The following is a 14,329-nucleotide window of genomic DNA, read 5'->3' on the forward strand; positions in this document are numbered from 1 at the left end:
CAGCATCCCCTCTCAGGCACTGGCCCTGGCAGCCCAGGCCCTTTCCATTTAAAACCTTCTGAAGAAGCCCTAAGCAGTCGCCCACAGCAGGCACCAGCTGACAGGTGATGTTTGCGCCTCTCCTCCTGGGGCTGGCAGGAAAAAACGCAGTTGGCTTTCAACTCCAGAAACCTGAGCCTAGAGCCCCTGTGAGCAGCAGCCTCCCCCAGTCAACGGCAGGGAGGGGTGCCCCAGCCCACATCCCTTTGAGCATCCTGGCTCCTGTCAGACTCTGTGATTTCCTCCCCCACCCCCCCACCCCCCGCCTCTCCTAACTCCTAAGCCACCTGGGAAGGGGCCAAAGGTAGGACTGGTCTCACCCTTTGGAAGGTTCAGGGCTGGACCTAGTCACCCCTCACCTCTGTCCTCTTGCCTTGGTTTTATTTATTCACATCAGAGCTCTGACTTGGGCCTCCGGGGCCTGGCACACCCCAGCTGAGCTGTGTTCCCTCTCTAAACCACACACCAGGGAGAGCCTTGAAGCCATCCCAGGGCCCCAGGAAGCCTGGGGCAGCTCCCTGATGTCGCCGCTTCACAACTTTCTCCTCCTCGGAGAGCTCTGATCAACCACGGCTCCCTGCAGCTGGGCAACATCGCTCCCCAGCCTTCCGCCCCTAGGCCTCCTGTCCCCGCGAGGAGGGGCGCGCGCGCGGTCTGTTGCCGTCTTGTCCTGGGCTCTGGGGTGGAGGTGGGGGGACGACACAGCGCTGCGTCCCCAGCCCAGAATCCCTCCTTCCACCTAGGCAGCCACCAGGTGCACGGCCCTAAGCCCCTCCGGCACCAGGCTGGCAGTCCCCCACGCGCGCAGGGAGGGAAGTTGGAGGCTACCTCTGCCCCCCTTGAAGTCGTTTTAAAAATAAAACCTCGCTCGAACCGTGACTCACGCGGCTGGTGGGGACGGGAGCGCGGCGCCGGGGCCGGCCCGCTGCCCTGGCCGCGCGCCCCTCACCCTCCGGTTCTGGGGTGCGGGGCAGGAAGCAGGGACCGACCTGCTCAGCCTGGCGCCCCCCACGGGTTGGGCTGCCTCCCCCAGGGCGCAGCCAGGGCTCAGGCTGGGACTCCAAGCTAGCCCCCGCCCTTTCCAGTCTGGGCTCGGGGAAGCGGAGCCGCCGGCCGCGAACCCCACACCTCTCCGCGGCGAGGCCAGCGCCACCAGCGTTCGGCTGTGGGCCCCCCCACCCCGGATCCCAAAAGCTGTACGGCCCCTGCCGCGCCGCGCCGGGCAAAGCCAAGCAACCCGATCCCGTCGCGCCTCCGTGCACCGCGGCCCCCGCCCCGCGCGCCCTGGCGCCCCGTCCCGGACGCACGGCCCCGGCCCCCGCCCGGCGCAGCCAGCCTTACCTGCGCAGCGGCCAGGGAGGCGGGTCTCCTCGGGAAACTTTGCGGCGATGGCTGGAGCCTCAGGGGTTATTCCAAGGAGCAGGCGGGAACCGGAGCCCGAGGGCACCCAGGGGGTGCCGAGAGAGGACCCCCCGGGCACACAGCGGAGCACGGTGGCGGGCCCGGGGCGGGGGGCGCGCGGCGGCGCATCTGCCCGGCTCGGGCGCCCGGAGGAGCCGCGGGAGGAGTGCGCGGGGTTGCGCCCGGCGGCGGAGTGCGTGTGCCCGGGCGGGTGCGCTCGGCGGGGCGAGGGCAGCGGCGATGCCCGCGCGGGCGGCGGCGAGCAGGGAGCGGGGAAGCAGGCTGTGCGGCCGCCTCTCCCTTCGCGGCGGCGGCGGTGGCGGCGGCGGGGCCGTGCGTGCAGGCGCGGAGCGGGGCGGGGGGGGGTGTGGAAAGGGGAGGCAGCGGGCAGGGAGGAGGCGGCGGGGGCGGGGGCGCCGCGCTGCGCTGCGCACTGGCCGGCGGGACCCGGCGCGGGAGGCTGCGCCGCCGCGCGGGGACTCTGGCCCAGCCCGGGAGAAGCGGCCTCCGCGTCTCCCTCCTCCTACCTTCAGCTGAAACGGCTAGAGGGAGGGTGAATTGGGGAGCTGGCCCCCCTAGAGACTAGGGAGGGAGGGAGGCTCCCAGAGCCTGCCTCCAGCAGGTCAGGCTGGGGAGAGAAAGGGGTTCTCGCTCATTCTTATGCACCGCCTTCCCCTGCACCCCTCCTCTTAGCCTTACTCATTCATCCATTCATTCATTCATTCATCTATCCGTCCACCCATGCATTCATTCACAAACAGAGCCCACCGCCTACACCTACTCTGTGTGTCAGGATAACCCCTTCCTCCCTGCCTTGCACCCCTGCCCCTTGCAGACTACCCCTAAACACACACATTACACACGCACGCACACACGCATATTCAGCTTTCCCTCCTGTTTGGGCTCTCAACCCCTGAGCTCTCTTTGGACACAGCCCCACCCAGCATCCTAGGCGAGTAGGTTGGGTCACAGGTGCCAACCCTCCCCTCCGCTCCTGTCCTCAGCTGTGACCTTGTTCACGTTAGGTAACCTCTCCAAGCCTCAGTGTCCTGATTTGAAAATGGGAGCATTAGCCTCTGGGCTCCAGGTTGATCATGAAGGTTCAGGAGACCTTGAATGGGGAAGGTGGCTGCTGGTCCCCATGAAGGTGGCAGTTCTGAGAGTTGTGAGGAACAGAGGCCAGGTGGACCAAACAGTCTTCTTTTAGCAGGGAAAAATACCGAGGCACTATTGTAGGGACACTTAACAAGCCCTGGCCTCTGCATAACCTCACCTGCCCTGTACAGACCCTGTCACCTTGTCACAAAGCTCAGTGGCCCCTTCCTGGGCTCCTTTCCCCTGGAGGGCCACTCTGAGGGCATCCCTAACTCTATTTAGAACTTTCACACGGCGCTTCTACGGCTCACAAGTCCACTCTTAAGCCTTCCCCACAGTCTTTCTGGGGCCTCTCTCTGCAGACCTCCTCTGACACCCCCCAAGGTCCCAACCCCAGGTTTGTGTCAGAACCTAACAGGGTCCCAGTTCAACCGCTGTTTTGCTGTCCTTCAAGGCCTCCCAGGCCACCTCCTTCTCAGGGTTTCCCCCTTCACCCCTGGGTTAGGATCTCCCACCCCTTGTGCTGTCCTGACCCTCTTGCCTGAGCCCGAGTAGGACCTTGCCTGAGACTTCCACCTCTGACCCCTACCCTCACCCCTGCTCCCAGTCTTTGTCCTTCTGGCTTCTCATCCACCCCCCCCCACACACACACACCTTTTCTTCCTTCTCTGGGTGTGTGCTCAATTCACTGAACAGCTATTATTTTTCCTCCCAATTTTTATTTATTGCCCAAACAGCATTATACAAACAATAAAGGAAGGAAAAATCACCCACAATGCCACCACCCTGTGGCATCCACAGCCTCCTGTCATCCGTTCCCTTCCAGGTTTGTCCATGTAGAGCTGGCTATAATTTTCACAGAGCTGCGGTTTCCATTCTGCCTCTCCAGACCCCCAGATGGACGTGCGGGGCCCCAGGGCTCCATCATTCCTCTATGGTGTCACTTAGCATGTGGCTCAGGAACTCTGTGTCTGTCTTCTTCCTCTTCTAAACTGAGCCCCATCAAGTTCCTGTCGCCCCATACAAGGCTGGCGCCAAGCAGCCACTTGGCCCCGTACTGGGCGGATGGTATGGATGTAGCTTGACATGCCGCACTTAGATATCAAAATATCACCTTCATAATTGTGGCTTTAATAGCTATGTGATGTTCCTCCCAACTGAGGTACTGTAACTCTGCCATGCCTGGTGGCTACACACAGTTCAGGGAATATTGGTCTACTGTGTGCTGGGCACCAGGGGCTGTGAACAAACCAGGCTGTGCTGGACCTCGCCCCTGGCAAAGCTGGGTTTATCAGCAGCGGTGCCAGGTGGGTACACACACAGTCACAGCCAAGCAGGAGCTCGCTACAACAGGCTTTCCCACGTGACACCAGACTCTGAGCAGCTTCCCAGGGGCAGTGGCCGTTGACTTGGGTCTTGGAGGGTCAGGAAGAAGGTTCGAGGCTGGCAGCTGCAGGAGCTCATTGCAGCCTTCTCATAAGTGCTGCCCAGGGAGTCTGAGCACTGGTTGGCAAGAACTCTTGGCTGAAGTTGGGGAACAGAGTTAGGGGGATCATGGTAGAAGAAGATGCTGCTGATGACAGCCAAGTTTGGCGTGCGGGGCTTTGCACAAGCCAGTGGTAACCCGAACTTCATGCTTGGAGAAGCAGGGCCCTAGCAAGAAGGATAATTCCAGTGCAGTGCGACAGTCAGCTGGGATTGAGAAAGATCACTTGGTCAGTCAACAAACCGTTGCTGAGCCACTGTGTGCCCGGAGCCTAGTGATCACATGGGTCGGTGGTGAAAGAGAAGGACAGAGCTAGCTAGACCCCTGTGGGAAGCTCTCAGCAGGAGGGACGTGCAAGTCACCCAGCAGTGATTTGTGACTTCAACCTTGAGTTTGCCAAGCTGTAGCTCCCTGGCTCCCAGAGCAGCAATAACCCACGCCATGTCCAGCAGCTGGGTGTGGGCCCTCCCAGTGGGCAACAAGGTCAGCCTAGCCACAACACAGCTCCGACCCGGCCACCACGTACCTTCTCAGAGGGATGTGGTTTCGGCTCCTGTTCTCCATCTCATTGCTTACTGCCCAGTGTCCCTCAGCTCTGTCTGAGCCTCACTGCACTTCTAGCTTCTTTGTGTCTGTGCATCCGTGTATGTGTGTGTGTGCATGATTTGTGTGTGCAGGTACATGTGCATGTGGAGGCCAGAGGACAACCTCAGATATCCTCAGGAATGAAATCCACCTTTTTTAAATATATATATCTATATATTTATACATAGATATATATTTTTTAATTTGGGGTTTTTTTTTTGAAGTAGGGTGTTGCTCTGGCCCAGGCTAACCTGGAATTCACTCTGTAGTCTCAGCGTGGCCTTAAACTCATGACAATGCTCCGACTTCTGCCTCCCAAGTGCTAAGATTAAAGGTGTGCACCACCACGCCCAGCTAAAATTTTTTAATGTATTTATTTTGCAAGCAGAAAGATATAGAGAAGCAGGCAGACACACAGAAGGTAGGTGTGCTAGGGCCTCCAGCCACTGCAAAGGAACTCTAGATGCGTGCACAGCTTTGTTCATCTGGCTTTACATGGGTACTGGGGAATCAAATCTGGGTTGTTAGGCTTTGCAGGCAAGTGCCTTAACAGCTGAGCCATCTCTCCAGCCTGCAGTCCACCTTTTTTGAGACAGGTTCTGTCACTGAACTGGAACTCACTAAGTAGACCAGACCGGATAGCCAGTGAGTCCTTAGGAACCTGTCTGCCTCTGCCTCTCTCCCCAGTGCTGGGATTACAAGCATGTGCCACCATGCTTGGCTTCAGGGGATTCTGAGCCTGGAACTCAGGTCCTCATGCTTGGGAGGCAAACACTTCACCAACTGAGTATCTCCCCAGCCCCATGCACCAACAGTGCCAACAGTGTCTTATGGTAATGAGGCCATCACAAGCGGTTAGTGTGACAGTCTGGAGAGATCCAGAGAGGAAAATATTTTGCATACAAGTGGCCAACCAAAGCTGAGCCCCTCTTCCTCTCACTTGAGCCTCATCTGGGCTCAGGGTAGGGAAAAGGGAAGGGAGTAACCAGACCCATGCAAGGGACAGTCTCCCCCCCACCCCCCGCCACATGCTGGTCGGTGTAGAGTACCGTCAGGGACCTTCCCCTACTCCCAGGCTCTGGGTTGAGCATCTAGGCCTGACACCAGCCCGAGACAGTGGTACAGGGCCTGCACCAAGGCACAGACAACAGATATTTGTAGGGCACAGCCTTGGGTTCATCCCTTCCCCCAGCCCAACTGTACATCATCTCCAGGGGATGCTCCAATAAGCCCCACCTAAAGACAAGAGTCAAGGGCTGGATAGATGGCTTAGTGGTTAAGCACTTACCTATGAAGCCTAAGGACCTAAGTTCAATTCCCCAGGACCCACGTTAGCCAGATGCACAAGGGGGCGCACACATCTGGAGTTCAGTTGCAGTGGCTGGAGGCCCTGGCGCACCCATTCCCTCTCTCTCTCTCTATCTGCCTCTTTCTCAAATAAATAAATAACAAACAACAGCCAAAAAAAAAAAAAAAAAAAGTAGAGACTAGAGTCAAAAGACCACAGAGGGGAGTTCAGTGCCCTCCAAGGTCCTCAGGGCCTCTTGGGCCCGAGAGAGTCCCACCTGGCCCCCAGCCTTGCATCCAGCTGACCCCTGGTACACTCTGGGACACTTCTATGACTCATGAGCACATAGCCTGTGTGTGGGCTCGCTGTGCATTCTGCTTCAGGGACACCTGGCTGGCACACCAGCCCTCATCAGCAGCTTCCTGGATCCAAGTCCCAATTCTCCCGTGTTCCATCTTCTGCCATTCTGCATTAAGGCTTCCTGTGGGTGTGACACAGAGGACTATGGCTTCTCCCAGAAAGCAGGGCCGGGGCAAGGAGTAGCAGCCAGGGCAGAGTAGCAGCCAGGCCTCCAGCCTGGAAGCTCAGCTCCAGAGAGGGTGCCGCAGAAGGGACAGAGCTGGGTGGAATAAGGCCAGCAAGTACTAAGGCTGGGAACTGGGAGGAAGGGGCCCTGGCTCCAAACCCAGCTCCTCGTGCTTGCACAGAAAGTGCTTTACCCACCAAGCCATCTCCCCAGCCCCCTTTGTGTTTCTCACTGCTGGCCCTAAGCTTACTTTGTAATGTCCCTTACTTGTATAACCAGTTTTATATATTTTGTTTTTGTTTTTGTTTTTTCAAGGTAGGGTCTCACTCTGGCCCAGGCTGACCTGGAATTCACTGTGTAGTCTCAGGGTGGCCTCAAACTCATGACGATCCTCCTACCTCTGCCTTCAGAGTGCTGGAATTAAAGGCATGCACCACCACTCCTAGCAATTTTATATGTTGTTTTTTATTATTATTTGAAAGAGAGAGAGAGGGAGAATGGGCATGTCAGGGCATCCAGCCACTGTAAACGAACTCCAGATGCATGTGCATCTGGCTTCCATGGATCCTGGGGAAATGAAGCCGGGTCCTTTGGGTCTTTTGGCTTTGTAGGCAAATGCCTTAACCGTTAAGCCATCTCTCCAGCCCCCGACCATAGTTTTCAGCATCTCTCTGAAGTCAGGACATGGCCAGTCCTGTCACAGGTGTGTCTGCCTCCCAGACCACAGGAAAACAGCAGCAGACAGCATGGTGACTTAGGATCTGGGCATCTGCACTGAGGGATGGGTGTCTTGGGAGTGCCCTATCTTTTCTACCTGGCTGGGAGACCTGATTTGGTACTGCATATCCCCAACACCTGCTGCACCACCCAGCACAGAGGGAGGGCACCTTTCACTGACGCTGAAAGAACAAACGAAGGGATAGACTGAAAGAGCCCTTACAGCAGCAACACAAAGCTGTCCCGAGGGCCAGCAGACTCATAAAAGTGGCAACTACCCGGGTCGACAATTCCAGGGACTCCAAAGGAACCAGATTCCTCATCCAGCTACTGGAAAATGTGCAGGGTGGAGTCTTGGTGTGTGTGCAGACGTGGGGATACTGGGCGGATGGGGAGGAAATTCCAGGCCTGGGCTGTGGGGCAGGTCCTGTTTCATAGTGGAACATTTCCATGGCAGCCTGACTCCCCAGCCTGAGCAGGTCTAAGGCTGCTGTTCCCAAGATTCTCAGGTGGAGCCCTCCTCCTCTGAGGAGACTCCCTATGAGTGACATCATTTCCCTCCCCCCACCCATGTCTTCCAGGCACCCAGGGTTCCCCTTCCTTCCCTCCCCGCATCATTCCCAGCAAAGGACACGCTTTTTATAGTGATTTAAGTCTTCCTTCACAGAGCTATCATTCACCTGTTACACATCCGAGTTCAGCAAGGAGATGAGTCTTGTCTCAGAGGGCAATAGTGCGCTGTTTCGGAGGGACCAGCGTGTGCCAGTCATGAGGACTGAATGGTGCTGGTGTCCTCAGCTTAGGGGCAGGGGCAGGGCAGGGACAACAGAGATAAGGCCAGAGATGAAGGCCTACTCCTGGCTGTGTGACTGGTGGAAAGGTGGGGGCAGGGGCTGCTGTATGGCGTGAGAGATCCGTGCACAACTTCTATAGAAGGGCACCAGAGGGCTGCCCAGGACTGCCCCAAGAGAGGGAAGGATAAAGATGTTAGCAAGCCAGGCGTGGTAGCACACGCCTTTAATCCCAGTACTCAGGAGGCAGAGGCAGGAGGAGCACCATAAATTCCAGGCCACCCTGAGACTCCACAGTGAATTCCAGCTCAGCCTGGGGTAGAATGAGGCCCTACCTCAAATACACGAACAAATAAGCAAGGACGGAAGGAAGGATGTTAGCGTTCAGGCTCAGCACCTCAGAGGCCTCTGCTGGGGCCCTGACCTGCAGTCACAGTCCTGCCAGGTCACAGCACCTCTCTGGCCCCTGCAGACCCCTTCTTCGGAGAACTAAGAGCTCTCAGATCCTCCTCACCTCCTTTCTCTCCCTCACTTCTGGTGGGTTTTGTGGCCCCGTGAGGCCCAGTGCCCAGCTCGACCAGCAAAGGGCTGACAAAGACCTCTCTGGGACTCAGGCAACCCTGGTGCCCTCTCTGTGTAGCCCCTTGGCCCCCTCAGCTGACTCCAGCCCAGCAGGGCAACCGGAGTCACAGGAGAAATGCCCTGGGAAGGGAATGGAAATCAGAGGTTTGTATTATGAGCCCAGGGTCCCCTCTGAGAAATTACAGAGCAGGGGCAGGAGAGATGGCATGTTCTAGAACCTTCACCTGTCTGCTTGTGTGCTGCAGGGGCTGGAAAGCAGGGGAAAGGAGGTGCTAAGCCTAGGGCCTCCTCCTCCAGGACCTGCCACTACACAGCTGAGGTTCCAGGGTCGGCTTTGGGTGGGCTCTCCCAAAGGCCCTTACCTGCTGGGCACAGATGCCCCAGGCAGCAGCTGGGCCCGCCCCGCAGGCTCCGGAGCTCAGAAGGCTGCTGAGGCTGGGTGCCAGGAAGAGCCACTGGGGAAGGGGAAGAGGGCCAGCGCCAGCCGTGGGGCGGGGCGGGATGGGTTGCCAGGCAACCACCACGCGGCCACCACGGAGGAGGGATTCTTAAAGAGCTGAGCAGAAAGGCTGAGACACCAAGGGCTGAGGCTGAGCCTCGCATACCAATGGCAGCCAGTCTAGGCTTCCCTCCTCCATCCACGGAGCGGAGCCCAAGCTAAGGGCAGGAGAGCCCTTAGGCTGGCAGAGCAGTGTCCAGGCTGGGTTCCTGTTTGTCCCCACAGGACAAGGCCTGGGAGGGATCAGATGGCAACTCTGAGGCCCACAGGACAGGTGACACCCTAGGCTCAGGACCCCCCCAGCAAAGGCCCTACAGCCCAGAATAGGAAGGAGTTGGGTCTCCTGGGCAGTGCAGAAGTACTCGTTTTAGAGTCAGAGGTAACAGGCTTTTTCCGGTCTGAGCCCCTGACCTGAGCGCCACACAGAGATGAGCCCAATGAGCCTATGTCTGGTGCAAAGGAAGTCCTTCCTGGTGTCTGGTTTAAATTCCCTGGGTAGAAAGTGAGTAGTCCCTGCCTTTGAGCTGTCTTTCCTGCCTCTCCGCTCCCAGGGCAGCCTTGAACTCAAGAAGAAAAGCAGTGGGGGGCCGGGAGAGGGAGGGTATTATCATGGGATATTTTTTATAATCATGGAAAATGTTAATAAAAATTGAGAAAAAGAAAAGAAAAGAAAAGCAGTGGGGGCTCTGCAGGGCATCTTCTGTTTCCCTTCCTCTAGGACCCTCTTTCCCAGCCTTATAAGGGAGCTACACTAAGTCTTTAGGGGTCCTCAGGGGGCTTCGGGAGTTTGCCCTCCACTCAACTTGTGGGCAGTATGGCACGCCTATGCATGGTAAGGGTCCAAAGCTGACCCTAGGAACAAGGGGGCCAGTTACCTCCAAGGTGCAGCTGGTCACAGAGGAACCCCAGCTTCCCAGGAAGGCTGGTGGAAGGTGGTGGGCAGGAGCAGGGGGCAGACACAGCAAGCAGGCCTCTGTGGAGAACTCCAGCTTAGCTTCCTTCTGAAGCTGACTGGCCCCTGACCCAGCCCTGTCTGCCCACTCCTCTAACTGATGCCCACTGGCTCTGTCCTCCCTCTTCTGCCGGCCCTCCTCAGCCCGTCCATGCCCGAGTGCTCCGCTCCATCTCATGAAAGTGCCAGCCCCGCCCCGCCAGTCTGCAGTTCCAGAACCTTCCACAGGCTCCCTGTGGCCATGGAAAGGGAGGATATTGCAAGCCTGGCTATGCCCTCTGCCCTCAACTCAGCCAGCTCTCCCACCCTGACACGCAAGGCTCGTTCTCATTTCCACCTTGGACATGGAGCCCCAAGCTTTGTCTGTTGAATGAGTAAGGAATTGAGACCTGAAGGTTAAGGAGCCAGTTAAGAAAGAGCTGGAAGAAAACTGAGGCGTTGGAAGCAGTATGTGCAAAGGCCCTGGGGCCTGAGCATGTGAGACCTATTTGATATAGAAAGAGAAGGACAGGAAATGGGGGAGGGGCGAGGGAGCAGAGCGTGGGATGCGGCAGAGCATTCATGGAAGAGAATATGGATTTTATTCTAAGTATAATAGGAAGCTATTTGAAGGTTTTAAGCAGGAAAGTGACATGATCTAATTTATATTTTAAAACGATCATCTGAACAACCACTTTGGAGAGCAATTTGGCAGTAACTAGTAAAGTTAAAGATGCACAGAGACCACAGCCTGGGGCCTCCCAGAGAACCGCCCGCTGTGCACACCCACCGGGTGGGCAAAGATGCCTCACCACCATGTGTGCAAGAGGCCTGTGCTGGGCCTGCCCATCCATTGGTGGAGACAGTAAGGGACCATGGGGGGGACAGGCTCAAAGAGCACATGCCCATCCCCTAGGCAAATGTCACTTTGTATGCAGTTCCCCAACCCCAAGAGACTCTTATTGAGAGAGACTCGGTAGAACTCTGGGGAAAACACAAGCTAAACTGTAATCCCAGCCCAGGGAGGTTGAGGCAAGAGGCCAACCTGGGCTACATAGCAAGACCCTATCCCCGGCCCCCAATCAAAAAGAAAACTCAAAAATTCATGTTAATTCAGGGTGCTGGCAGCTCAGTGGGGGATGGATTCCATTGTGCTACAGTGAATGTTAGGCTCAGAGGTGAGTCTGCCTGTGTTGCTGTGACTAAATGCCATAGGCTAGGTGGTTTATAAGGAACAGGGATTTATTTAGCTGCTGGTCTTGCAGACTGGGAACTCCAGATCATGGCGTTGGCTCTGGGGCAGTGCTGTCCTCGTGCTGCATCCTGATGTGGCCCAGGGCATCGTGGGGCGAGACAGCAAAGTGCCAGTCTCTGTCCCTCATCTTAGAAAGCCACTATGTAGGGCTGGAGAGATGGCTTAGCGGTTAAGCACTTACCTGTGAAGCCCAGGGACACTGGTTCCAGGCTTGATTCCCTAGGACCCATGTTAGCCAGATGCAGAAGGGCGGCGCACACATCTGGAGTTTGTTTACAGTGGCTGGAGGCACTGGCACGCCCTATCTCTGTCTCTCTCTCTCTCTCCCCCTCTTTCTCTGTCTTTCACTGTCAAATAAATAAATTAAAATTAAAATAATAAAGCCACTGTGTAGATGAGATTGGTGGTACCTGCCTGGAATCTCAAGCACTTTGGAGGTGGAGGCCGGAGGGTCAGGCATTCAGCCTTGGCTACATAATGAGTTCTGGGACTTCCTGGGCTACAAGAGATACTGCCTCACAAAATCAAACCAGTGCTAGGCAAAGTAGCACATGCCTTTAATCCCAGTAATTGAGAAGTAGAGGTAGGAGGATTGCCATGGATTCAAGGCCAGCATGGGACTACAGAGTGCCAGGTCAGCCTGGGCTAGAGTGAGATCCTACCTCAAAAAAATAAAATGAAACAAAAAATAAAAACCATGGTGCTTGAGAGGTGGCTCAGTGGTTAAAAGTGCTTGCTTACAATGCCTAATGGCTTGGGCTTAGTTCCCCAGTACTCACGGAAAGTCAGATGCACAAATTGGCATATACATCTGAATTTTATTTGCAGTGGCAAGAGGACCTGGCAAATAACTAAAATATTTTTTTTTAACAAGCAAAAAGGAGGACTGGAGAGATGGCTTAGCAGTTAAGGCATTTGCTTGTTGAAGCCTAAGGACTCAGGTTCAATTCCCCAGTATGTACATAAGCCAAGTGCGCATGGTGACACATGCATCTGGAGTTTGTTTATGGCTAGAGGCCCTAGCATGCCCATTCTTTCTCCTTCCCTCTTTCGCTCGCTCCCTCCCTCCCTCCCCCCTCTCTCTTTCATGAATAAGTAAAAATAAAAAATAATTTTAAAAAAGCTTTATTGAACTGGGCATGGTGGCACATGCCTTTAATCCCAGTACTCGGGAGGCAGAGGTAGGAGGATCACTTAAGTTCGAGGCCACCCTGAGACTACATAGTGAGTTCCAGCCAGGCCAGGTTACAATGAAACCCTACCTCAAAATAAATAAATAACTTTATTTAAAAAAAAAAAAAAAAAGAAGCAGGGACTAGAGAGATTGCCTAGTGGTTAAGGCACTTGCCTGCAAATCCAAAGGACCCAAGTTTGATTCTCCAGGACACACATAAGCCAGATGCACAAGTTGGTACATGCATCTGGAGTTCATTTGCAGTGGCTAGTGGCCCTGGAGTGCCCATTCTCTCCCTCTCTCTCTCTCTCTCTCTCAAAAATAAAAATTAAGTAAAAATAAAGTAAAAAGCAGAAGCCAGGTGTGGTGGTGTATGCCTTTAATCCCAGCACTCGGGAGGCAGAGGTAGTAGGATTGCTGTGAGTTTGAGGATACCCTGAGACTACACAGTGAATTCCAGGTCAGCCTGGGCTAGAGTGAGACCCTACCTTAAAAAAACAAAACAAAACATAAAAGCAGAAAGGAGGGACAGGTGTAGTGGCACATACCTTTGATCCCAGCACTCAGAAGACAGAGGTAGGAGGATCACTGTGAGTTTGAGACCACCCTGAGACTACATAGTAAATTCCAGGTCAGCCTGAGCTAGAGTAAGACCCTATCTTGAACAACCCTCCCCCCCACCCCCAAAAAACAAATCAGAAAGGAAATAAAAAGGGAGGGAAGAGGAGGAAAGAAGGAAAGGGGGAAGAAAGGGAGGGGAGAAGAGGAAAAAAGCCAGCAGCCCAGGTTTTCTCCTTTCAGAAGGAAGCTGAGAGGGCCAAGGCCACCTGAGATCACCTCTGAGGGCAGAGGAACCCATGACCCCTTGGGGATGATAGACCTGAGCATCTGAGGCTGAGCAGAAGGCCAAGGCTGCCTTGGGGTCCACAGCCACCCACAGGCTCTTGCCGTGCCCCCCTGTGCCCTGGTTCCCTCCACTCTGCCCTGGACTGCCTCTGGTACCAGCCCCTCATTCCTGCGGAGATGGAACCATGGAACCGACACGAGACTGGCTGGGGCCCAAGCCATCTCCTCATAATTGGGTTTCAGGGATGCTCGTGGTTATGCTAATAGTAGGATGATAGTGCTGCCCAGGCTTCTGGGGGAGGGGAGAGTGGCTTCAGCTAGGGGGTCTCAAAGCCCCTTGGAACTGGAGGAAGTCTTTACAGATTCAACCCCAGCCAGCTGGTTCCCTGATGTATGGCCTTGGGCCAGTTGTTCCACTTTTCTGAACCTCTCTATGTTCTATCCAGGCTGAAGTGAAAAGAAAAAAATCTACCAGAAGCACCTTGGAGGCCAGGCCTAGAGAACTCGCTAGGTCAAGGCCTGCAGCTTCCATGTGTTTTGGGTTCAGTCTGAAAGGTCCATGGCGTTACGTGAATGGGGCCATTTTTATGGGTGAGGAGCTGAGCCTGGCTCACTTCTCTTGCTATTCATATTGCAAAAGACCTGTACTTGGAAAGTGGCTAAGAATCCCTCCAAGCTGCAGAGTGGGACTACTGACCCAGGCGTGGGGGTCCTCAAGCCCCCCTCACCACCACAGTCCAGCAGGGGCAGACCCAAGGAATTCAGGCAGCAAGGTGCCAAATCCAAGGCCAGGCTGACAGGAATAGCAGCCAGCTAATCTCCTTAAAGCTCCTAGTGAAGCCAGGCATGGTGGCGCACGCCTTTAATCCCAGCACTCAGGAGGCAGAGGTAAGAGGATAGCTGTGAGTTCAAGGCCAGCCTGAGACTACATAGTGAATTCCAGGTCAGCCTGGCCTAGAGTGAGACTCTACCTCCAACAAACAAACAAACAAAACACTGTCTCTTCTTCCTCAGGCCTATGCCCTGAACAGTTTGCTTCTCCTCTTGAGACCTCAATTTCCCCATCGGAATATGGGACAGAGGAGAGAATGTCAATGTTAGGGTGATCTTTGAA

At 55.4% G+C, this 14,329-nt stretch overlaps 2 protein-coding genes across 6 annotated transcripts in view; one reads left to right on the forward strand and one right to left on the reverse strand.

The window, feature by feature from the left end:
• Flrt1 (fibronectin leucine rich transmembrane protein 1) overlaps positions 1-1,509 on the reverse strand; it is a 93,123-nt gene extending 91,614 nt beyond the window's left edge. For both annotated transcript variants that reach the window (XM_045153872.1, XM_045153868.1), the window contains exon 1: positions 1,381-1,509. The gene's annotated coding sequence lies outside the window, so the exon portion shown is untranslated. The remainder of the gene's footprint in view (positions 1-1,380) is intronic.
• Macrod1 (mono-ADP ribosylhydrolase 1) overlaps positions 1-14,329 on the forward strand; it is a 181,800-nt gene that overhangs the window by 136,228 nt on the left and 31,243 nt on the right. The gene's annotated exons all lie outside the window — the stretch shown is intronic.

This window comes from Jaculus jaculus, chromosome 1, assembly GCF_020740685.1.
Source record: "Jaculus jaculus isolate mJacJac1 chromosome 1, mJacJac1.mat.Y.cur, whole genome shotgun sequence".
Taxonomy (NCBI): Eukaryota; Metazoa; Chordata; class Mammalia; order Rodentia; family Dipodidae; genus Jaculus; species Jaculus jaculus.